Here is a 27,260-nt window from a genome sequence, read left to right on the forward strand (position 1 = left end):
ATTGAAAACAAAAAAGAAATCTTAACCAGTCAAGCTAAAATCTGAGTCATTATAAAACCCAGTAAAGTAAAAAAAAAGCAAAAAGTGTATATCGAATTTAATCAGGAAATAGAAAATAACAGAAATGAGAAAGGGACCAAAACAACAAATAAAGATAATTTGATTTGTTTTATTATGAGAAGATCCTGTGTTCTAATGTGGCCTCTTGGGTCTTTGGTGCGAAGTGTAAATGACAGCATGTGCCCACACACTGCATCGTTAAATTACTAGGATGCGTCTGTGTATGTACGGTGTCTGATCATTATTATACGAGGTGGGCACATTGCAGGCACATGACGTTTATGTCATAGTAGGAAATTGTACCTAGAATCTGAGTATGTGACCTCAATTATTTGCTTTTCCCATAGTCATTTTACAGTAACATAAGTTAATCATACTGAAGTGAGTGATGTGTTTGGCACACAAGATTTGCAGAAAGACCCCACTTAGGGCTTTCTATCACCCAGCAAGATCTTATGCCACAGAGAATGACCATAACCATTCTCATGAATTGCTGGAGGGAATGCAAAATAAGTACAGCTGAATGAAGGAAAGAAAATTACCTACAATTTATTCTTTCATTCAACTGTCTCACTTTGTGAAATTTAACTAAAAGCTATACTATCAAAAATAGAAAAAGATACACACTTATTACTTTGCTATTTATAACAAACATCGATAAGAAATCATTCAAATATTCCTCAATAAAGGACTGATTAAATCTGTGGTATATCCATATGATGTGCAGCCATAATGAGTGAGTGATACTTACACATACTACTATAGAGTGATCTCTGACAAACTTTGGGTGGAGAAAGGTACAAAACTATGTTTATTGACATGAAAATATATTTTTAGGAATTAATGAATGAGAAAAGAATTCAGAAAAATTTATTTAGCAAGATCCATTTTTTAAATTTCTAGAATCTCCAGTTGATCTTCAGTTACTACTTCTCCAGTGAGACTTACCATCTTTTGTGTATTTTCTCCATCATCCTATTTTCTTGAATGTGTTAATTATGGTCATTTTAAAGCACTTTTCAGTTAACTCCAATATCTAAATTTTCTATGAATCTGTTCCTACTGTCCATATTTTGTTTGGGGGTTTGGTCATGTTTTCCAGTTTTTTGGTATGTCTAGTCATTTTTTTGAATGCTACATATCGTGTATTTAAAATTACAGAGCCTTCACGTGATACTATACTATCTCCCTGCTCAGAATGTTCAGTTTTTCTCTGTGAGACCAATAGAGTGGTGGCTGGTTACCTTAACCTAGTCCAGGACTGTGCTGAGTTGAGGTTGAGATGGAGCCATGGAAATGATCCCACTTGGGTTAGACTCAGACTCAATGTTCAGTATGTGTTCTAAAGGACACAGGACCCATGTACTTGAAAAGCCTCCTGAACCACAAGTCCATGCCCCTTAACTGGTTATATGCTTCAGGCCCACCAAGTCTACACAAAAAGCTCCACTCTTCAGAAGTAGTTCTATGTAGGTAAGTTCACATTTTCAGCTTTTTCTTTATTCCCCCAGTTAGCAAATGCCATTGAATAAAAGCTACAAAGGTTGGCTCATCTCCTAGAGGTTTCCCCTTCTCTGAAGATTTTGGTCTTTCTTTCTTTCTTTTTTTTTTAAGATTTTATTTATTTATTTATTTTTAGAGGGGAAGGAGAGAGGGAGAGAAACATCAATGTATGGTTGCCTTTTGTGCATCCCCTGCTGGTAGTTGGCCTGCAAGGAACCAGTTTGCAACCCAGGCATGTGCCCTGACCGGGAATCGAACCGCGATCGTCTGGTTCGCAGATCCCGTGCTCAATCCACTGAGCTACGCCAGCCAGGGCTAGATTTTGGTTTTTCAATTCAAACTGTCTAAATTGTTCTCCTCTGTCTTCTGAGGTGTGTTCTATATTTTATGTATGGGCCAGAGTTATCCTGGTCTGCCTCTAGCTCCATCATACCACATGGAAGTGGAACAGTGTGACCAAATGTATGTAAAAGCTCATATTGGTATGTTTATTATTTATAATATAGGTATAAATGTATTTTTATATGCAAACATTTTATTTATTTTTATATTATACTTGTATAGACAAAGTGATAAATACATATGTAGTGGTAAATAAAAGAAATTATCTGAAAATTATTAACGTTAGTTATTTGGGGAGAGATGATTAGCATTGAGATAGAGGGTGCAGTGGATGGTTGATGAATTGGGAACTTTCAGATTTTTCCCTACATGCTCCATATTGTTTGAATTTTAAAAACAAGACTGCATGTCTTTGTTAATTGAAAACAAAAAAAAACACATAAAAGAATGGACAAAAGTAAACCAATATTAACAAAAATAGTGCTCATGATACTAATAGAAAACCAAGCAGAATTCAAGCCAAGGAGCCAATCAAGGAAAGATAAATATTCTCCAGTGATAAAAAGTGCGATTCAAAATAAATGGAATAAACATACACTAAAAACATAATAACTAAATATGTAAACCAACATTTAAAGAATATTTAGCAAAACTGCAATCATATTGGGAGATATTTACCCATATCACTATTTTTGATAGGCTTGGGAAATAAGAAATAAGGATGCAAAGTAGGACTCGAGTAAACCATATGCTAACCATGTCCTTCAGAGAAGATGTACCCTCTTTTCCAATACCCAGAAACATATGCCAATGTTGGGGCACAAAACTGATTTTCCTCTCACTCTTCTAAATTTTTCTGGCTGGGCTAAAAATCAAATTAACATGAGACAGATTAACAGCAGAAAATGTCCTAGTTTATTACGAATGTACAGTGGGGGTGTCACAGGAACGGGAGATCTGAGGCTGCTTTGGGCAGCTGAGGTTTATACCCACTCTGGACAAGGGCAGAAGGCAGTTGTTTGGGATCTCACAGGGAAAGCCGGCAATTCACGGGAATATGAGGAAGAGCACACGTGTGGCTGACAAATTCCTGTGGGTCAACCGGAAACCATGGGACAGAGAGAGGGTTCCAATAAACAGTCTTCCTAGATTTCTCCCTGTGGGCCACATTTAGTTTATATTTTAATGATAAGGTGATACTCTTTTTTTTAAGCAGGTTTTTCTATCTGAAGTTCTTTGGGCAGGTAAAGGGGAAAGCCAAAGCTTCTTTCTGAGTCTTTAGCTTCCTAATCAGCTTGAAATCCCTATCCTGAAAGGCACATTTTGGAGTGCACACTTTGGCCTCCAAACCAACATCCAAATACAACAGCAACACTGCGGAATACCAGGCCATAGAGAGACCTTAATAAATGCCCCAGAGCAGGGACTGTGGCTGTCATTCTCTCTGATCACAACAAAATCACCTGACAAATTAAGAGTAAGAAACGAAACAAAAACTCATGAAACCACTTAACATTTTTGAAAGCTCCCTGGATGTTGTCAGAATGAGTCTAATTTTGTAAAATGATAAGCTAATGATAACAGTCAAGAAAATACTGAAGAATACTGAAAGAAAATTGCCCAGCCAAATATTAAAATACTAAAAAAGCAAAAACAAAGCAATGTTACGTTATTGTAGGAATAAGCAGAAATAGCAATTAAACAGATATAAAAACTAGAGTTTATGGTGTGCTAAAGGTACTTCATTAGTTTATTAGTCTCCCAGGGCTTCCATAACAAATTGTCACAAACTCACAAACTAGGTGGCTAAAACATGAGAAATTTATTGTCTCCTTGTTCTGAAGATCATAAATAGAAAATCAGGATATGAGCCGGGCCATGTTCTCCCCAAAGATGGTAGGAGAAGGATGCTCCCTGCCTCTTCCTAGCCTCTGGTGGTTTAAGGCCATCCTTGGTGCTCACTGGCTTGTGAAGGCATCACTCACTCCCATCCCTGCCCAGAGTGGCATGGCATTCTCCCTGTGTGCTGTGTCCCGATTCCCTCTCCATATAAGGCCACTCTTCATTTGATTAGGGTCCACCCTATTCCAGTGTGACCTCTTCTTCACTTGAGTACATCTACTCAGGACCCTACTTCAGAAAAAGTCACATTCACAGGTTCCAGCTGGACATAAAGTTTGGGAGGACACAATTCAACCATGACACATAGTCAATATACTTCTTTAATCCAATTGAAGAAAACAATTCTAGTTAACCTGAGAAAGACATTGACATTTTACCATAAGGCTACCCTTCTGGCATTCAAAAGCAGTGACTGGAACTAAGTGACTCTTACTTTATCTTCAACCTCTATCTCTCACAACGCGCCCTCGCACCACTGTGTTTCTCTGCACATCTGCTTCTTTTTTCTGCCTTCTCCTTTTTTCTCTACAGACCTCCCTCTCCATGCACACAGGCATCCTCCGTTCCTATTTAGATGTTCTCAGTTCCAGATGCACACAGGGACCACCTGTCAGTCCCAATTCCAAATTCCCTAGAGGAATATGATTGGCCCGGGCCAACAGAACACATTGGTTCACCTGTGGCTCAAGGGGCCCTTTTAAGAGAAATGTGATCACCATGAGCTGGGCAGTTTCTTCCCAAAATCTTTCGTACAGGAGACATCTGAAACGAATAAAGAGAGAGAGAATTACTAATTCAATACACTTTTTGGGAGAAGGAAATTTAGAAGGAACATGATAAAGCCTTGTCATTCATTGCAAATCATAGAGAAATTTAAAAAATATTTAAATGCAGGAAAAAACAGTATTTTTCATATTTTCATAAAATATGAATAATGATTTTTCATATTATATAAAATGTAAAAGTATTATTCATATTTTATATAATACTTCAGATTATTCCTCAAGTACAACTAATATATTAGTTGCATATTATCTTTAAATGTTAATTACAGATTTATATTACTCTGAGGAAAGAGTGAAGATAGGGAATACATGAAATGAAGTTATTTGAACCAAGCTGCTATAATTATTACTAACATTATGAAGGTTCAACACAGAGAAAAACTCCATTCTTGCTCTAACTAGCCTGGAAACTTAAAATGTTTTGAATTTTCCAGACCTGCATCAATGCGGGATATACAACCTGGACCCCCAGGTAATTCTCTAATTATCCCCCAGAGGACTCACATATCCAGGCCACCTGACTACCTCCTGAAGAACTCACATATACCTCCACCTGGCATCCATTTCCCAGACTACCACACAGGACCCAAACTCCTGGCACCCATCTCCTGGACCATCTGTCATGCATCATCTTAACTTCCTGACATCTGACTGATAACTGTCCCTGACCAATCCTAGGGCTAGGAATGCAGGGCTAACAGAATGTACTTTCTATACAATAAAAACTTTTAATTATTTTTTCTTCATCGGAACACTTCTGGGGTTTTGCCTAGCTGTGTTCCCAGTGTACAACCTACAAGACCCTTGAATAAATCTCTTTCACTTATTTCTAGCAAAGCTTATGGACACTTTTGGAGTTTGCTCAACAACTCTAGAGCAACTCCTCAAGCATAGCAGCATATATATTAGTTACTCATGATTTTTAAATGTTAGTTACTGATACTTTGGGCTCAAAGAGTGAAAATTTGCCACAAATAAGAATTTTCTTAATGTTCAATGTTCAGTTATTTAAAAGACTTTCAAATACTATTTGAACTAATATCTGTATCACTGGAATTTAGTTAATTGTTTAAAAGATTACTTGGAAAAGAAGGCAATTATTAAAATGTATAAATATGTCTAACGTGATTTAAAAAATTAATTATAGAGTAGTTTGCACAAACCTTACTGTTTCCTATTTATGGAAACTATTGTTTCTCTGTATCAGTGTTTGCTTTTTCAGTGCATACTGTTATTTTAGGTAACTGGCCCCATCAAATGAATTTACAGTATTAAAAAAATTTGCTTCTTCCTTTAAATGAGACTTCTAGAAATATCTATACCATGTTCATTTGATGGAAAAGCCACAGCATACCCTAATTATAATAAAGCCATCTAAAATTGTTAATGTAGAGTAGAATTCTTGCTAATTTCATTTCTCATTAAATAAGAGTATCTTAAAAATACTTTTAGATTATTTATTATTGAAATATTTTAAGAAATACATTATTCCACCTTCCTAACTTACTACTCAAGTAAAAATGGACATATTTATATGCATTTTGGATCATTTAGGACAACATGGGGCACATGGAAAGCATTCAAGAGTTATGCTTAAATGAATAAGTGAATGGATTAATTTTTCAATATTTACTGTAAATAATAATTTGTATTGACTAGTGTTTTAAATAAGGATATGAAACAGAGCAATGTGAAATGAATCTGTCTTGTCTTTAGTACATTTCTCTAAACCTTATTTTTTAAATAAATATTTCATCTGAGCAAAATTCCTTAATTTTTCTCCTCCTCCTGCAAGTTGGGAGCAGAGAACTCCAGTTAAACTGAAATGTTAGTTTTCTTCATTTCCATTAATTAATGCTTTATAAGTTTATATTATTTAACTCATTTCATACATTCAAGTCTGAACCAATTAAATAAGCCCAGCACCGAACAACTTTTTTCTTTAACTTGAAGTGTCTGAAATAACAGATGTGAAAGTTTGCAATAAACTATAATAATGGCATAACACAAAAAGGTATTATTCATAATATCATTAATAATAATACTTAACCTTTACTGGTATTTAATAAGTTCCAGGTATTAAGTACTTTATATACATTATCCTACTTAAGCCTCAATACCACCCTCTGAGATAATACTATCATTATCACCATAAGAAACTTGGGGATTAGAGTCTCTGAACCATGGAGGCAAGGCTGCAGGAAATGAATGGCTAGTTTATTTATGAAGGGCCTATTCCTTCGTAACCTCAGTGCTCCACAATTCAATGGAAAAGGTACTAACAGCCAACATGGCCTGATCTAGATAAATCCCTATACATAGCATAATACAGACATTGGCCCATCAAACCTCAAGACTAAGTGGATCAAAAGCCCATTTCTAAGACATTAGTCCAAGCTTTCACAGAAAATTTCTGGTGAACGAAAATGGAAATCCACTTGGGATTTAATACACTGTGGTGAGTGTGCTTTCAGTTACATAGATTCAAATATCAAAACTAAAAATATGAGAAAGCAGAGGACGTGTAAAACCTTCCCAGCCAACTGTTTCCTGACTGCTGACAGTAGGAGTGAAAGAATTCCTAGTGAAAAGATGAAGTTAGGGTACCAAACTCTCGATTTTGTGAAGCACGATAACATCCCTTCTATTGTGATCTATTTCATCCAACAAAGAGGTATGTATCTGCACAAGTCTTCTCAGGGTCAACTGCACCAATCGCACAATCTTGGAAGTGAAAAGGAAAGTAAGGTACTGAGTTTAACAAGCTACTCTGCAATCTATGTTGATTTAACATTTGGAAATCTTATTATATTTTGCTATATCATCCACTCACTACCCTATAATTTTGTAAGAGGCTGTCATATTCTAATTTCACCTAATAAATTGAAGTTAAATGATTAAATATCTTATATGTAGCAATTAACAAAGAACTTGATCTTTTCCAAAATCATTTAGAAACTGCAAGTATGATGATAACACACACTTGACTGCTTTCAAATAGGAAAATTCCCTGAAAGAAAAAGGAGACAGAAAAGAACTTATGTTTTAAATTAAATGAGAATGAGGTATGTTAGAGCATGTGAACATTAATTTTAAAAGACCTTGATTTCTTTATCAGCTGGCATTATTGAACCTTCTGGCTGGTATTAAAAAAGGAGAAAGAAAAATAACACACATTTTGGTGCTTTGGAATTAAGAGATTAATTAAGAGACCCAAACTCCTGGCACCCATCTCCTGGACCATCTGTCATGCATCATCTTAACTTCCTGACATCTGACTGACAACTGTCCTTGACCAATCCTAGGGCTAGGAATGCAGGGCTAACAGAATGTACTTTCTATACAATAAAAACTTTTAATTATTTTTTCTTCATTGGAAAACTTCTGGGGTTTTGCCTAGCTGTGTTTCCAGCGTACAAACTACAAGACCCTTGAATAAATCTCTTCCACTTATTTGTAGCAAAGCTTATGGACACTTTTGGAGTTTGCGCAACAACTCTAGAGCAATTCCTAGGCATGCTGAATACATTTATTTTCGTCTGCTAAATAGCTAGATAAAACTAAATAGAGTGAACCAGTTGGTAATCTCAAGTCCTTAGTTCGCCATATATACATAAATGTATTATGTTAGACAAATATTTCTACCTATGCCTATGTGCCTAGCACTGAGCAAGTGAAGAGAACGATCATGTTCATTTCCCAGAAAAAATTGAATTTTAAAAGTCAGGTGGTTGCACTGGAGTGTTTTCTCTAAAGTCCAGGAAAGTGTGCTTTGATCTGGTTTTCTTCAACTGTTGAGGTCCCACCAAGCACTGTGACCACTGTCATCAGGGCTGATAGATTCAAATACTGGGAAGGCACTGTCATTGCAAAGACCTTGAATTTGGTGCCAAACATATCTAGTTTCAAATCCTGGGTATGTAATTTCACTGTGAGAGAATTTCTGGACCTCTTTGACATCAGTTTCATCTTTATTTTGGGAATTATAACCCTATTCTACAGGGAACACAGATGTTGGGCAGCATCTCTAATATTAGGCAGCATTGTAGAGAGGTTAAATTAAAGTTCTGAAATCTAGCAAACTTGACTTTGACTCCTAACTCCACTAGGTAATAACTTTATAATCAGGAGAAAAGTAATTGCACCATTTTGTAAATCAGTTTACTTTACTACAAAATGGAGAAAATTATACCACCAACCAGGATTTTCTAAGGATGAAGTTAAATTAAATCATTTATATAAAATATTTTGGGACTTCCACCAAGATGGAGGCATAGGTGGAAACACTGTGCCTTCTCCCACAACCAAGTTTGAACACAACAAAGGTTTGGAGAACTAGCACACACACAAAGACCAGAAAACGGAATTATACAGAAGTTCGACAACTACGAACCGACAACTACGAACCTTTCAATGGGGATGGTAAGAGAGGCGGAGCCAGCAGCGGAGCTGGGTCCGGCAGGACAGATCCCCTGACCTAGGTGCGAAGGCAGCCCGGAACCAGTCGGGGTGTGGGGCAGACTGACCTCGGTCGCACATTCGCGCACAGTGAGACGGACCACACAGGCCCCAGGGGGCGAACCCAGTGGTGGAGGGCTGACAGCGGTGGCACACTCGCGTGCAGTGGAACGAAACGCGTGGGCCTGGTGACGGTGGTGGCTGTGGCGCCGGGGCCGTGGCGGCAGGCGGCAGACGGGAAGCCATTGTCCCTTTTTGACCCCACCCCCACATACAGCGTCACAACCCAGCGACTTAGCTGCCCTGTTCTAGTGAACACTTTAGGGCTCTGATCCTGCTATGGAACAGGCACTAGCAGCCCAAAAGATGGTGCAAGAAGAACTCAAAGTCCCAGAGCCAATAACTCTAAGTGACCGAGAAATTGCCAGCCTCTCAGAAGCACAATTCAAGACACTATTTATCAGGATGCTCACAGAACTGGTAGAATATAGTCACAAATTAGAGGAACACAGTCACAAATTAGAGGAACATATGAAGGCTAAACTAATTGAAATGAAGGGAGATACACAGGAAACCAATAGTGATGGAAAGGAAACTGGGACTCAAATCAATGGAATGGACCAGAAGGAAGAACAAAACATCCCACCAGAAAGGAATGAAGAAATGAGAATTCAAAAAAATGAGGAGAGGCTTAGGAACCTCCAGGACATCTTTAAACGTTCCAACATCCGGATTATAGGGGTACCAGAAGGGGGAAAGAAACAGCCACGAGTGGAAAACTTATTTGAACAAATAATAAAGGAGAACTTCCCCAGTCTGGCAAAGGAAATAGACTTCCAGGAAATCCAGGAAGCTCAGAGAGTCCCAAAGAAGTTGGACCCAAGAAGGAACACACCAAGGCACATCATAATTACATTAGCCAAGACTAAAATGAAGGAGAGAATCCTAGAAGCAGCAAGGGATAAGGGGACAGTCACCTACAAAGGAGTACCCATCAGACTGTCAGCGGATTTCTCAAAAGAGACCTTACAGGCAAGAAGGGGCTGGAAAGAAGTATTCCAAGTCATGAAATCCAAAGACCTACAGCCAAGATTGCTTTATCCAGCAAAACTTTCATTTAGAATGGAAGGACAGATAAAGTGCTTCTCAGATAAGGTCAAGTTCAAGGAGTTCATCATCACCAAGCCCTTATTATATGAAATGCTAAAGGGACTTATATAAGAAAAAGAAGATGAAAAATATGAACAGTGAAAGGACAGCAAACACACAGTTATTAACAACCACACCTAAAACAAAAGCAAACCAAGAGGACAGCTAGATCAGGAGTGGAACCATAGAAATGAAGAACACATGGAGGGTTAGAAACAGGGGGGTGGGAGGGGGAGAAGGGGGGAGAAGGCACAGAAAATAGCATAGATGGTAGGTAGAAAATAGACAGGGGGGAGGGCGAGAATAGTGGGGGAAATATAGAATCTAAAGAACTTGAGACACGTGGTTATAAACTAAGGGGGGGAGAAGGGTGGGGGAGGGAGTGTGCGGGTGGAGGGGAATGAAGGGGGGGAATAGAACAACTGTAATGGTATAATCAATAAAATATATTAAAAAAGTAAAATAGCCCTGGCTGGTGTAGCTCAGTGGATTGAGCGCGGGCCTGTGAACCACACAATCGTGGTTCGATTCCCAGTCAGGGCACGTGCCTGGGTTGCAGGCCAGTTCCCATCAGGGGACTCGCGAGGGGCAACCATACATTGATATTTCTCTCTTTCTCTCCTTCCTTTCCACTCTAAAGATAAATAAATAAAATCTTTAAAAAAAATAAAATAAAATCTTTTGAATGAAGCCAGGACCTAATGACTTCTTAAAGATAGACTTACAGATTCTTGGTTATAATAATGTCCTACCACTTGTTTCTATCTCTGTACCCTCCTGACATGAAGGGGACATCCAGCACGTGTTTATTGAATGGTCTTTTCAGTGATCGATCAAATCTCATGAATGAGGCACCACCACTCCTGTTCTCCACGACGTATTTTCCCATACATCAGATCAGCAGTTTTAACTTACATCCTGGGTCTACATTTTGATTGATGTGTGGTAGCATTAGATTTGAATGCAGAGAGTAAACTGTCACAATTGGACCTGGGATACTGTCAGGCTACCTGACACTGTTAAGATTAGCTTTCTGGGAAAATCCTAAAATGTAGGAAGAAATAAAACAAGAACACCGATATGTAACCAAGATCAGTGGAGGCTGGACAAATTGTTGACCTCTCTGCGCCAGTTATCTCATCTAGAATGTGCAAAGAATTGATTCTAATCTCCTTTCATTACCTAAATTCTTCACGCCCTTGTTAATGGTCATGAGCTCCACTTACCTCTCCCTTACTTTAGAATTATAGCTTTCTTAACTAGGTCTGCAAAACATTGCAAATTAACTTTTTAGATGGTATGAGGTAGGGATTAAAGTTAATTTTTTAAGAGTTTATTTATTTTTAGAGTGAGGGATGGGAGGGAGAAAGAAAGGGTGAGAAACATCGATGTGAGCAGAAACACGATTCAGTTGCCTCACACACTCCCAGGCTAGAGACTGAACCCGGAACCCAGGCCTGGGCCCTGAGAGAACTGGTGACCTTTCATCTTGTGGGATGATGCCCAACCAACTGAGCCACACCAGACAAGGCTGAGGTTAATTTTTGTCCCGAATGCTTATCCAGTCATTCCAGCACCATTTGTTAAAAGGCTCTTCCTTTCATCACCGTGTTGCCTTGGTGCCTTTGTTGAAAATCAAGACTATTCATGTGTCTGTCTGTTTCCAGATTCTCTGTTGCATTCCTTTGATATAGTTACGTCTTCCTGAGTCAATGGCATACCACCTTCATTACAGTAGCCTTTATAGCAGTGGTGTCAAACTCATTTTCACTGGCAGCCCCATCAGCCTCGCCATTGCTTTCAAAGGGCCAAAATAATTTTAGGATTGTATAAATGTAACTACTCCTTAACTGTTAAGGAGCTAAAATTATGTTTTGGCCCTTTGAAGGCAACTGCAAGGCTGATGTGGCCCCCAGTAAAAATGAGGTTGACATCCCTGCTTTATGGTAAGTCTTAAAATAAAGTACTATGAGTTTTCTGAAATCTTTCTGTTTAAAGACTGTTCTAGCTAGAATTTCTATGTACATTTTAGGATCAACTTTTTATTTTCTACTGAAAACTCTGTTGGAATTTTGATTTTGATTTCATCGAATCTAGAGATCAATTTAGAGAAATAGATATCTTACAAATACAGTCTTCATATTCAAAACATTCATTTATTTATGTCTTCTTTTATTTCTCTCAATAGTGTTTTGTTGTTTGTAGTTGAGAGATTTTACATATTTTTATTGTAATTATTTCTAAATGTTTCATGTTTGAATGCTACTTAATTTTATTTTCTAATTATGTTTCTAAAATAAAGAAATTCATTTGATTTTGTATAGTTTTTGTGAATCCTGTAACTTACTACATTATCTTCTTATTAATTCTATAGATTTTCTTTTTTAGATTCCTTAGTATTTTCTACATAAACAATGATTTTGCCTACAAGTAAGGATAGTTTTATTTCTTCCTGTTCAATACCATGGCCTCCAACCCCAAGTTGACTAGAAACGGTAGGAGCACACACTCTTGCTGAGCTCCTGGTCTTGGGAAGACACGTTCAATTTTTCACCACGAAGTATGATATAGGCTGTTTCGTTGTGTTGTGTTATAAATCCTTTTATTACAGTGATAAAATTTGTTTTTACTCTAATACTGAGAAGTTTTTTTTAATAAATGTATGTTGAATTTGAACAAATAATTGTCCTGCCTCTATTGATATCACCATATGGTTTTGCTCTTGTTCCGTTAATGTTGTAGATTACACTGGCTGAGTTTTGAGCGCTAGCTCAGTCTTGCATGCTTGAGACAGATCTACTTAGAAATCTAGAGAATCCTTATCAATTTTTTTGTATTTAATTTACCAGTATTTTTTCAAAATTTTTCCTATCTATGTTTATCAGAATTACTGTTATATTTTTTTCATTTATTTTCGTATCTTTGTCGTTTTGTTATTGAGGTTATGCTGCCTCAAAAAATAAAGAAGTGCTCTTTATTTCTCTCTTTCCTAAAAATGTTTATATAAAAATAATATAATTACTTTGTTAAGTATTTAATAGAATTTAACACTGAAACCATTTGGGCGTTAGGTACTCTTGTGGGAAGCTTTTAAAAAAATTCAATTTTTAATAGGTATAGAAATATATATCATTTTTATTGATCCCTGTGTGTTGGTCATCTTTGTACTTTAAGATATTTGTAGATTTCCTCTAAAGCTGTACATAATCTTTTTTTTTCTCACTATATAACTTACAGAGAGAGGCACTGCAAATTCTCCATCTATAATTGGTCTTTATCTTTCTCTTCTAGATGTGATTGCTTTTGCTTCATATATTTTTGATCCTTACTATTAGGTACACACATTTAGGATGATTATGTCTTCATGATAATTTGACAAGTTTATTAATTATGAAATATTCTTTTTTATCTCTGATAGTTCCCATCTACAAGAATATTTTGTTCAATATTAATATGATCACACCAGCTTTCTTCTGTTTACTGTTGCATGATATATCTTTCTTCATCTTTTTATGTTCAAGTTCTCTGAATTTTTTTGTATTAATATGCATCTCTTGTCAATAGCATGGAGTTGGGCCTTGCATTTTTTAAATCCAGTTTGATGATCTCTGTCTCTTATTTGGCACTTGTATTTACTATAATCATTGCTAGGGTTGGGTGTGAGTCTACCAGTTTGTTACTTATTTTCTATCTGCATATGTCTTTGTTGTGGCTCTTTGTCTGTTGCTAATTTCATAGCTTCTTATTGATTAATTAAATTGATTTCAGTATTCCTTTTAAAATTTCTCTACTGTCTTTTAGCCATACTGCTTTCTTTGTGGTTACTCTAAGATTACAAACAGCATCCTAAATTTACCATAGTCTACTTATGGTTAATATTACATCATTTAACATGAAATATAACTATCTTGCAACAATATAATTCCTTTAAACCCTTTGCATGTGATATCCTTATTCTAGGGAGCCCAGAGTATGCCCCAACCCTAATCCAAGACTGGCATGTAGTAGCAGTTCAATAAATGTTTTTTGTTGGATGGATTTCATAGCTTTATTTGAATTAACATGTCATTGCTAAGGGTTACTGAACATCAAGTTTATGGAAAGGAAGTGCTACGATCATGACAATTAGTTGAGTATTTTGGGCAATTAGTTGAGTATTTGTGGCAATTCATACTTGCCACAAAGTCCCTTTGTGAATTTCAGAGGGAAAAATATGCCTTTGCAACTAGAAAAATATAAGATAAGGCTGGCTATTTGGAGCTTTTGCAGGAAGTAGGTAAAAAGATTTCTTTCCCTCTTGGGCTTCCTGAAGTATTTTCCATCTTACAATAAATTACACATGTTTCTCTGGCTCCAGGAGCTTAGTTTTCTAAGTTTGTTTTTAACCATAGCAGGGGTTTGCAGACAGCTGCCTCTGGAAACATCTATGGCTTTGCCCCTTCAGTGAACAGCTGAAAACATTAAGACATAGCAGCACTTTCCCCAGGGTTGCATCTAAGCCAAAGGAGATTAGGACAAAATTCTCCACATACACACAAAAAGTAGGACTAGTTAAAAATAGAAATTAATTCACAAGTGGCTAAATTAAGAACCATGGGTAATCAAGTCAATGTGGGCTAAGGAGAACAACTAGAATGTATCAGGCTAAAACTGTGGCCTCAAGATTTATTATATATTCAAAGCTAAGACTACAACCTTTGTAGCTCAAGTCTCAATGCTGCCATTTGCTAGCATTGTGATCTTCGTGTTTTTCTTAATCTCTCTGAGCTTCAGTTTCCATATTTTTAAATTGAAGAAAACATTATACCTACCTTAAAAGGTCTCTGGTTTGGGTGGGGTTATATACGATCCTTGGCAAACACTGTCACAGTGCCTTATGCATGGTAAGGCTCAATTAAGTAATAAAATAAAAGCCCAAGGAAGGCAGTTGAATACTGATAGATAAGGTCTGTCTCAGGAGAACAGTAATTATTTTTCTTATATTTTTAGGCCAATAGTTTAAGAGCCAGTTTTAAATTCATCAAAATTGAGAACTTCCTCAAACAATATCATTTATTGTAATTCAACTCTACATAAGACAGTATGCTAGGTATTATGGGTTACAAGGATGAAGAAGGCATGGATGGCTTCACCTTTCAACAAGCACTAAATCTAAGCGGGGGGGAAAGGAAAGCCATACAGGAACACAAGGGGCCAGAATAAGCACCATATGGCCACCATCAAAGGACTCTCTAATCTCAGAGGCAGAGTGACTGAGGTGGTTGATGTAATCACGAGAAGGAGGGGCTGTTTGTACTGAGTCTCGAAGAATCAGTAAGGTTTTGGGAGATGGAGGTGACTGGAGAGAGTAGACTGAAGGAAAGAATACAAAGAAATAGAACCAGAAACAAAAGATAAAGCGTACTGATTGCATATCCATTCATTCATTTATTTATTCATGTGATAAATATTGGATGTGTGGGGATCTGGAATTGTTGAATTTAGTTGAAATACAAAATATGTGTGTAGAAGTCGGGAATACATCCTTGAACAGGCAGGTTGGGGCCTACGCATGAAGGGCATATGGATACCATGCTAGGACAGTCAGAGAGAACTGTCAAGTTCTGTCCTACCAAGTCTAGGACAGTCAGAGAGAACAGCAGGAATTATGGGAGCTCTGCTTTTAAGATTATTGGCCCATAGCTTGGAGGTTCTTAAGAAAGTACTAGTGAGAGGTGATGAGAGCCTAGATTTGAGGGTAGTTGTAAGAACAGTTGGGAGGAAAGTTAGCAAGATTGATCACTGGTTAGGGAAGGGGATGACCCCCAAATAAATTAGGCTTGTCACCTCTGTGACTAAGAAAATGAGTCATTATCAAGTTAGCAGCTCAGAAAAGGGATAGAGGGAAGAGATAGAAAGAATGACGATGCTAATGTCCAATGAACATAATGGTTTTGAGGTTTGACTGGGAAACCTGAAAAAGACTTAGGGTGAGTGAAAACACAAAGGAGGTAGCAAAAGGGAGCAAGGACAGAAACGTGGAGAATATCTATATCCTGGAGTGGGAAAAAGAAAAGAAATCAGTGGAGAAGCGGTAGAGACATCAGAAAGGAAGCTTGAAGAGCACAGAGCCACCCACGTAGAAGGAAGCTTCATGGAGAAGTGGCATCATAGCTTCAGAGAGTTTGAGAATGAAAACTAATAAAAATAAATATGAAATTTATTTAAGTCACCAGTAAATTTCAAGAAAACAATTTCAGAGAAGAGGAGAGGTCAAAAGGCAGATTGCAAAGAGTCAAATAGGTGAAGGTGAGATTTAAAAATGGTGCTTGGGGCCCTGGCTGATGTAGCTCAGTGGATTGAGCATGGGCCTGTGAACCAAAGGATCATGGTTTGATTCCCAGTCAGGGCACATGCCTGGGATGCAAGCCAGTTCCCAGCAGGGGACACATGAGAAGCAACCATACATTGATATTTCTCTCCTTCTCTCTTTCCCTTCCCTTCTAAAGATAAATAAAATCTAATAAGTAAATAAATAAATAAAAATATTTTGAAAAACATGGTGCTTGGAAGTGGATTGGTTTTGCGAAATTCGGCAGCGTGCCCCGAATCAAGTCACTAGAAGAGCCCACAGCCAGTTTTATCAGCAGCAATGAGGCCTGTAATGTGTTAACTGCTTGCTTCCTTTGTGTCTGAAGTACTTTAATTCACACTACCTGATTTCATTCTCACACCTAGCCTGTAAGTCCAAAAGGTCAGATACTAGTTTCCCCATTTATAAATGAAATAAAGGGATCCAAGATATAAAGCAACTTATACCAAGTCACACAGCTAATAAACAAGGATGCAGGTCTTCTGTCTCCTTGTTCAACACCATTTCCACTGCTACAAACCAAAGGGACAGGGACCTCTTGTCAGTGTGCCTCATGTTACTTGGCAATGAAAGCTTATGGACTACATATAAAGCCCATATGACAGGAAAAGCACACAGTACATGTGGGGTGTGTTTCAGAAATGGGGTGTGTTTCTCTTTTCTGGCATACTGGAGATATGGGGGTTAACTTGAATTTGAATTGCTCAGCCAGAAGCCTCTGTGCAATGAGGCTGAAATTTGAGGTTATGTTTCTCTCATCTTTTCCTCTTGAGTAGCCAATCAAGGACAGCCATCACTTTCTCAGTGCCTTGATTTGCCTGCTAACTTTTCTACCATGGCACATCCAAGAAGCTGGTAATAAGCCAAACTTCCTGATTCTATCAAAACCCATTTATTTTGGAATAATCTATTTTGGAATCTTCACTCTTTTCTTTGAGGTCTGCCAGACCCTAAAGACACATATTATTGTTGGCGACAATAAAAGTGGTTGGATATTCAGAGTCAGGAGGAGGAAGATGCCCATGGAATTTACCGGGATGCTTTCCTTAAGAAAGGAAACCATTTGAGTTTTCCAGCATTAAAGCAAACTTTCTCAGTTCCCTCCCCTGACTTTCCCTCTCCTCTGTTCTCTAATTCTTAGTCATGATCACTAGTTGACACACAATTTTAAAAACAGTCAAATGAGCCAAGATGTTCCATGAACACATAACCCTCTCTTTCATGGATCATCTCAGAAACCAAGTACCTTTAGGTAAAAAAGGACATCATACAATCCTGTAGTTCCTGAGTCATGGGAATTAGATAGGAGTACAACTTCATTTTCCTAAGGTCGGTCCCTCATGCTTCAAGAGGCATGGGTTCACAGCCACTTGTGAGTTGTGTTTTCATCATGGATCTTAGTACTATTCAAATATTGTGTGGGCTCCCTTTGCCTTGAACAGTCAAAGTGTGGGCATATTTAACAGGAGGAGTGATTTGCTGGCCCAGAAGAGCACTTTGTTTAGGTGTGAAAGAAGTTGTTTTGGGGTAAGACTTCTAGACAATGGGGTCCCTTGGCTTTTCTCCTCATCTCCTGCCACACTTCAGAATTCTGAAAGACAGAGATTCTGGAAAAACACAGTACCCTGTTTATGCATATATCTATTATTCCTGAACATGGATTCTACCCTGAATGCTCACCAGTTCAGCTCCCCTGGGAACCACAGGTGAAATCTACCCCTCTTTTTAGGCCTTCAACAAAGCCAGCCCTAAAAGGCCTATTCCATAAAATTGTTCCTCTCTATCATAGCCCTTTCCTTCTACTTCTTCACTGATAGTTTAGGGGTTAAAATACTGATTTTGCAGAAACCAATATTTACTAAATATCTACTATGTGCTAGGCCTGAGACTCATGAATAAAAATCATTTAGCCTCACAACAACCGCATGTGGCAGTTGTTATTCCCATTTAACTGGCGGAAAAGCCAAGATCAAATAAAATAAAGTAACTCACCAAAGGTTATATAATTTGAGGGGAGCAGCCAGAATGTATACTCAAGGAGTATAGTCGCCAAGCTCTTGCACTTAAACACAGTGCTCTTTTAACAGGTTCAAGCGTGGGTTTGGGCAGGGATGCTGAGATTATGCAGTCTGGACACTACCCAAAGGCACTCACAGAGAAGCCTCTAAGGGCTAAAATCCAGCCTGCTCTCTGCCCTCTAAGCCACGAGCAACAGGGCTACATCTACTCAGAGAGGGTAGCAGCTGCTTAATCGTGGGACCAACTGTATCTGAGATTGGACCCCAGCTCTGTCCTTACTATTAACAAAGAGTACACATTGGCAAAGAATAAGGACTTGGTATATTTAATGTTTTTATTGTTATGCACTAAGATGCACATAATGTAATGATACTATATTTGTCTTTTCCTTTCTTTGTTCCATCAAGAGCAGTACCATAAACTACCTAGATGGTCCTGGAATAAGAGGTGTTATTCTGAGGTGTTTGTGATACTTCCCTCTTCCAAATGTGGAGGGGCATAGCATTGCCCTGGGGACTCTCAGGGTTAATGTCATTAGGAGAGTGAAAAGTAGTGACATTGTTAGAGAAAGCAGGCCACTTCTTTGATTACTCCTAACTGGTTGAGTCCCCTGGGGGCATGTAGCATAGCTACCCTTAAGAGAAGAGGTTGCTAGCTTCATGGTCATAAAAAGGCAATGGGTGAAGTCTTTTCATGTTATGGTTGTTGAAAACAAAAATCTGACTCTTAGGAGGGAAAGAAAACTGAAATCTAAATGGATGTAAGGGCTCAGCTACATAGAGTCTTAGGAGATACCTTTAGACAAAATGGAATTGCTGAGAACCAAGAACTGTGACCATGGGAGGCTCAGTGAAGTAAGGGGAGCTCTTGAAAAATTAGGCACGAAGAAAGTAGGTTCAACTCTCTCAAAGGAGCACGCATGTGGTTCCTCAGCTTCCAATACTACTTACCAGACCACTTAGGACCAACCATCAACAGCAACCCCACACAGCTGTAAGTGGTAATGATAAGAGCATCCTCTTCCAAGTGGAAGTCTCAATGACTTTCACGTTTCTTTGTGCTTCTAAAATCTAATTTGTGGTTCTTGGAAACTTCAACAGATGGAGACCTCAAAGAAGGAGATGCAAAACTTTATGCTATTCTGACTTATATGACTCAAACAGAATTTAGCTGAAAACTAAGTGTGAACATATTTCACCCCAGGTTTGGAGAGTGATTCTTATTGTTAATTATTAGTGTTACTATTTATAAGAATGATGATGGTGAGAACGATAACAAATGTCTCATGAAGAGACACAGTCCAGATTAACTTCATATTTTCTAATAGGAATGTGATAAAAGAGCAACAAATAGAATGAAAACTGTGACCCCCTCACACCTCTGTTGGGGGCTCCACCAGTGTGGCAGCCAGGAGGGTCCATGATGAAATACTCCCCATTGAAGAGGGATAAAGGGAGGATGTGTGGTTAATACACAGAAGAGGAAATTTAGATCTAGGAGTACTTATTCCTAAAAAAGTACAAATCCAAGCAATGAAGCAATGACTAATTGACTAACTCTATTTATGTTTGTAAAATTACATTCTTGGATCCTGATGAAATTGTTTCTACTCTTATCACTGGGAGAACTGAATTACTTCCAGTAAGGGTACATGTTTCACAACTTCCTAAATCCTATCAAAGAAGCAACAGCTGACCTCAATGCACTCAGGCCTGGCACTAGTAGCAGCCAGCTTAGATTCACAGCTTGCCTTTGCCTGGGAATTTCCAAGCCCAGAACAAGTAGCAGCCATCCCAGATTGCTTTATAGTTCACTCAGGGTGGCCCCAGGCAAAACACAGGTTGGGGCTGACCTTGGCTTGTGCCACTCAGGAAACCCCAGAGCCTGTGCACCCAGTGGACAGTTACAGACCATGCTGGAGCACCAGCACCCTGCCCCTGCACAGCTGTTCCTCCACAGAGGGCAGAGGTTGGTCATTGGTGGTCACAGCCAGTTCTTGCAGCTGACTATCCTGGTTAAGTCCCTCCCATTGATCTGCCAACAGAAACTAAGACTCAACTAAAAGAGGAGGGCATACTCAGCCCAAATGAAGGGCACACCTCGAGTGCCCACTTTGGGTGACAGGGGAGGCTGTGACACTGGACCCTACAGGACATCTATTACATTAGGCAACACTACTAAGATACGGAGTCAAAGCAACTCTACCTAATACATAGAAACAAATACAGGGAGGCTGCCAAAACAAGGACGCAAAGAAGCATGGCCCCAATGAAAGAACAGATTAAAATTCCTGAAAAAGAGCTCAACAAAATGGAGATAAGCAATCTATCAAAGGCAGAGTTCAAAACACTGGTTATAAGGATGCTCAAGGAACTTAAAGAAGACCTCAACTGTATAAAAAAGACCCAATCAGAAAAAAAGGATACACTAATTGAAATAAAGAACAAATTATGGGGAAACAATAGTAGAGTGGATAAAGCCAAGAATCAAATCAAAGATTTGGAACATAAGGAAACAAAAAACAACCAATGGGAATAACAATAATAAAAAAGAATCCAAGAAAATAAGGATAGTATAAGCAGCCTCTGGGACAACTTCATGAGGCCCAACATTGACATCATATGGGTGTCAGAAGGAGAATAGAAAGAGCAAGAAATTGGAAATCTATTGCAAGAAATTTAAAAAATGATGGAAGAAAACTTCCTTAATTTGGTGAAGGAAATAGACATGCAAGTCCAAGAAGCATGGAGAATCCCAAACAAGATATATACAAAGAGGCCCACTCCAAGACACACCATAATTAAAATTCCAAAGGTTAAAAATAAAGAGAGAATCTTGAAAGCAGCAAGGGACAAGAAGTTAGTTACCTACACAGGAGCTCCTAAAAGACTGTCAGTTGATTTCTTAAAAGAAACTTTGCAGGCTAGAAAGAATTGGCAAGAAATATTCAAAGTCCTGAAAAGCAGGGGCCTATAGCCAAGATTGTTGTACCAAGCAAAGCTATCATTTAAGACTGAAGGGCAGATAAAGAGCTCCCCAGACAAGAAAAAACTAAAGGAGTTCTCATTACCAAGCCATTATATGAAATGTTAAAGAGACTTATTTAAGAAAAAGAAGAAGATCAAAACTATGAACAATAAAATGGCAAAAATACACATCTATCAACAATTGACTAAAAAGCAAACTAAACAAACAAGAACAGAGACAGAGTCATGCATATGGAGAATATTTTGATGGTTGTCACATGGAAGCGGAGTGGCGGAATGGGTGAAGAGATGAGTGGATTAAGAAGTATGAATAAGTAGTTATAGAATAGCCATGGGGACATAAAGAACACTTTAGGAATGGATTAGCCAAAGAACTTATATGCATGACCCATGGACATGAACAATGGTGGGGAGTTGCCTGAGGGAGTGGGGGCTGCTGGGTGAATGGGAGCAAAGAAGGAAAAATCAGGACAACTGTAATAGCATAATCAATAAAATATGATTTAAAAGGCAAAAAGGTTATATGTATGACTTTATCCCATAAAAGGCAGCTAGCTTTCTCATAGCAATCAGAGCTTTTTCTTCTGAACTTCTTCCATAATGGTCTCTATGGACAGCCAGTTGATCTGAGTGAATATCTCAGTAGCATGGTTTCTGCTGTGCATATGATAGGCATAAATAGAGTTTATAAGATTGAAACTTTCTTCTCAGAGTGCTTCCCCAGCTATGATTTTTACTGGTTATAATAATGCTGTGATACAGGCCAGATGTCTGATGAGGAAGTCCAGGCATGGCGAAGTCATACCATTTTTCAGAGCTTGTGCAGAGGATGGGTTTAATGGGAGCCGTGAAATTAGAACCCAGTGCCTCTCGGGTCAGCCCTGCCACCCCATGGCAGCATTCTGTGAGCGTTCACAAAGAAGCAAAATAAGTAAAGGATGTTTTGTTACGGCAGTCGACCATTTTTCTAATAAACATAGAGCTACAATACCAACCATAAAAGCACTCAAAAGCATATGATGTTGAGGCCTTATAAATCATTTATTTTATTTATAAAATAAGGTGGAGCCAAAACAAATAAATAGCTGCATTTCTACCCTTTCTTAAGTTCTTGTTTTACATACTGCAATGTGACTTTATATATGTATATACGCTCCCAATACTTAAAACAACTATGTGAGGAAGGTATTCTTTCTTTTCCACACATCACACACGAGGAAGCCAAGACCCTGGAAAAGGAAATAACCTGCTGTGTGTGAACGTAACCACTGTGTGTCTGAGTCTTTGCATCCATCACGCACGATTCTGCACCCATGCTGGACTGTAGTTGCTCCCTGAGTTTTGGTGAGATTCCTCTTCCTGGTTCTAGGACTCTGTGAGATGCTCCTATTACTACCTAAGAGCCAACAAAAAACATGATGGAAGAACACTGGATTTGTTAATTAAGTTACACAGTTTCAAAGAACAGAACTATTCGGCAGTGTAAGAAAGAGGTTAAAAAATGTTAGTGCCAGTAAGTGTTGAATCCCAGTGACATCTTAGGACAACTTATTTAGTTCTTCTGAAGTCCAGTATCCTCATTTATAAAATGGGAATTATGACCCTACCCTTATAGGACTGCTGCAAAAATGGACTTAACTATATACAGTGAGCAGGTTAGCTGTAATAACTAGACTAAGGACCACTAGGGAAAAGTCATGGAAAGGGCAAAGATCACATCATGGAAGGTCTTTTGTGCTATTCTGAGAAGGTGAGACTTTACATTTCAGATAACTGAATAATTAAAGGGCTTAAAGGGAGGGAAAAGACAGGTCAAATATGCATGTCAAAGATCACAGAGAGAGCACGATGCAGTGAGGTCTGGAGAGGAGACGGGAAAGAGATGAAAAGGACACAGAGTGGGGAGACGGTGGTGGCCAACGTCCAGTGGATTGGGGCGGGAGGCCTACTTAGAGCCGCTGGCTGGGTTCAGAGAGTGAGCGACGGCACTCTCCCAGCTCTCTCAGAGTGGAGACTTACGGAGACTTGGATTTATGAATGGAATGAACTGAGTTTCTCCTGTGGAGAGGCTTGTTTATTTGGTTTTGTTTGGTTTTTAAAGTCACCTGGCCACAAAGTATACCGCAGTGGGAAAAGTGTTCAATATTTTAGGACCTTAGTAAATAGATACCATAATATCAGGGGAGCTTGAGTTTCTAATAATACCACTATTGCTTTTAATCCCCACACTTATAGCCCAGGGTGGCAAATCCCTTTATTCAAAATAAACCTCAAAAGAAACCCTACATTAGCCATTATAGCACAGAACCAAAGTGTCACTCTTCTTTATCTAAGAAGGTACTATACTATATATCAGAAGCAGTGTGTTGACAAGGAGAATAACCGTGTTAAGGGTCATTGTTTCAGAGGGGATCAATGGCTTTATCTTTTGGGCCACACTGAAGCAGCCTCGGAGTGCCTACGTCTCCAGGCACCAGCTCCGAGGTCATCGCTTGATGGTGGGCTGCCCAGACAGCAGCACAGGGAGGGATGGGATGTTTCAGTTGCCCACAATTTGTATCAAAACTCAATCAATATGTGTTAAGCACGTGACTACCCATATCTTTTCTGCCTGTGCTTATTCCAGTTACAGTTGGGATGGGGGACACAGAAAGATATTAAGTTTCATAGAAATGGCTGATTTATAGGATGCAAGTGAAACCCTTTACAACAGTCAAAATTAAGACAACAGTCTGTTCCACGAGTCCTGTATTGCAAACTGGATGCATCAGTCTTATCTGGGCCCCAATCCTCTCTACCCTTCTCTCTCCTTTTCCAGCTCACTTTCTACCCCAGCTCCCTGACTAGACACATGTGCATGCATACACATGTATTCATTTTCCACCCTCTATTCACCACTTTGGTTCATCTTTGGAGACAAGGTGAGAGGGGCCACAGCCTCTGTCTGAAATTCAACACTTCTAATACTTGGAATAATTCCCTCAAGAGTAATAAGATTCAACTGTGATTTCTATCTGAATGGTGCGTAGATGGACAATTTTATATAAAACCGTCCATCTACATGGCATTCAGATATATTACACACACACACACACACACACACATAATAGTCTTCGTAGTGCAATCATGAGGAAGAACTTTTAAATCCATAGGTCATGCCACTGTCCAGACAAGTAATAGGTTTTGTAAGGCAGCTCTGTCAATTTGGTATCTCTGACTCCAGCACTTAGTAACTGTGCCATCTGGTACAAGTTCCCTACCTGGCTCTCTGAGGGTCAGTCTCTCCAGCCATAAAATGGGAATAACAATAGTACCTACATCACAGTCACAGGGGTGGGGTGAGGTTTAGTTAACAATTCAAGTAAAGCCCTCAGCACAATTCGGGCACATACTAAACACTAAATAAACGTTAGTTGACATCATTATCTTAATTATTAATATAATTATTTTAGTTGGTCAGAAACAAATGATAATGAAGATAAAGGAAAGAGTTATGAAAATTTCTTCAAGATACAAGTTAGCATGATGGGTGCTTTTACCCAGATTGTCAGCGTCTCACATGTATTGCTTTGAAATGTGCAGTCCTTTTGCCTAGCAGGTCATCACAGCTCTCTCCCTCCTCACTTGCCTTCTGAGGGGGTCAAAGCTGAACCAGAACTCTGTGCAGAGGCTTTATTGAGGGGAGGATCGAGGCTGGGCTGGAGGCAGACAGTGTGAGCCCAAATCCTGTCTCTACACCTAGATAATTTCTTTACACTCCGAATTCTCATTTCCTTCACTTTAAAGCAAGGACAAAAATATCCACATAGGGTTGTTATGATTACTAGATTGAATAGAAGAGTAAGTGTAAAAGAGTATCATGGAATAAAACAGAGCAATCTATTTCCTCCCCAGGGTGACCCCTAAGGATGCATGTCAGAAACTCAAAACATCCTTCCATGAAACTTGAAAGACCGGCAGGCTCCTATCAGAGCAGAATGAGATCTATAATGATCTGAACGTGTCTATTGCACATGCTGCTCCAGAAAAGGGTGAACATCCTCAGGGCAAGAGCCAGGTCAGGCCAATGTGTTAAACAGCATCCCATGTATTTGGCTCCCACCAGCCCCCTCTTTCTTCAAGACCCTTCTATGTGGTTCGCTTTTTTTCATGAAGCCCTTTCAGATTTGATGAAGGGTGTGAGTACCCTGCCTTTTCTCTTATTATACAGGGGTGGGGAAAAGGAGGTTTACACTTGTTTGTATGAAAAAAGATATGCAGGTTATGATTAGTATAATAGCTTTATTAACTCAAAAAGATAAAGTGTGCTTCTCACACTCACAACAAACCTGCCTTTGCCCAGCCCTTTATGAAGAAACCTCAGTCCTACCCAAGCTAAAACCAGTGAGAGAAAGTCATTCAACAGGAACAAAAAGTTGTAGGTACTTGTAAATATTTTTCATCAATGTGAGCCATGAAGGTCTTAGGCTACCTTTTAGATATTTACCTATTTAATTATTGTTTCTCTTGTTTTAGAATGCAGAGAATACATTTGGATTTCTTTAAAAATGAGAACAGTGTTTCAAATAGAAAAATAAAGGTTGGAAATATAAGAGGTAAGGGCATAACAAAGGCAAAACAAAAATCATTAGAGGTAGATCACAAATTTGTTTTCATACTTCTTGCTTCCATGGTTCCTCTTCATGCTTCTAAATGGGAAGGAAAACAGTTAGCTGTGAAATTTGCAGTGTGCAATGAAAAGACAAGTATTCTGGTAAAGCACAGTTGTCCTCAGTATGGGGACTAGAGACAGGTTGACCCTAAGTCCTTAGAAGGAGGACAGTGTCATGGCTTCCCAATAGTCTCCCTGCATCCACTCTTGTTAAGTAAAGCTGTCCTCCACTCAAAACCAGAATGATCTCCCTAAGGAGCAAACTTTATGGTATCATTTCCCAGCTTAACATCTTCAATGTCTTTTTTCCTAAGGGAAGTATTTTTCTGAGAAGTGTTACACTTGTAAATGTTTAACAATCAGTTCTTGAAAGGAGGGAAAAGCCATGACTAAGGCACCTGCCAATGACTGTGGTGTAAACACTCCTACCATGGCTGAATTCAAGCTACGAAAATGACAGCACTGAAAGCAGATTGGGAAGAGATATATAGTTGTATGTTATTGTATAGAATTTCCACCATATACATATATATAATGAACATAGAGAATGTCAAGACCATAAATAATAGTATAATGTGGTAATTAGCAAGTAGTGAGTTCTGAGCATTATCTTTTAAAAATATAATTTACTTAGTTATAAGTTTATATGTTTGAATTTTGATGACTTTGTCAAACAATACTTTGCCAAATTCCAGAATATTTACCAATTAAACTCCCTCAAATCCATAACAAGCTGGCTCCAATACACCATTGCCTTTGACTCAGCATTAGGTCTGTCCCCAGCTGTCTGTTCCAGGCTCATCTCTGGCCATTTTCTCTCTCACACCTTTTGCTCCAGACATCCTGAAGAAGGGCAAACAATCTCAGCCTGCTCTAGTTCCAGAGCCCTTGTTTATGCAGTTCCCTTTGACTGAGAACCATGGCTAATCCTTACTTACCTGGCAGATTTTCATTTACACATTTTCCCAGAAAGAAGCCTCCACTGCCCTTGTACACTGGTGTTGGAGTTTTGTAGTGCAAATTTAACCTTGCCCAAACCTGGTCTTTGTTCT

This window comes from Sturnira hondurensis, unplaced genomic scaffold (assembly GCF_014824575.4).
Source record: "Sturnira hondurensis isolate 20B ecotype Veracruz unplaced genomic scaffold, ASM1482457v3 Scaffold0014302, whole genome shotgun sequence".
Classification (NCBI taxonomy): Eukaryota; Metazoa; Chordata; class Mammalia; order Chiroptera; family Phyllostomidae; genus Sturnira; species Sturnira hondurensis.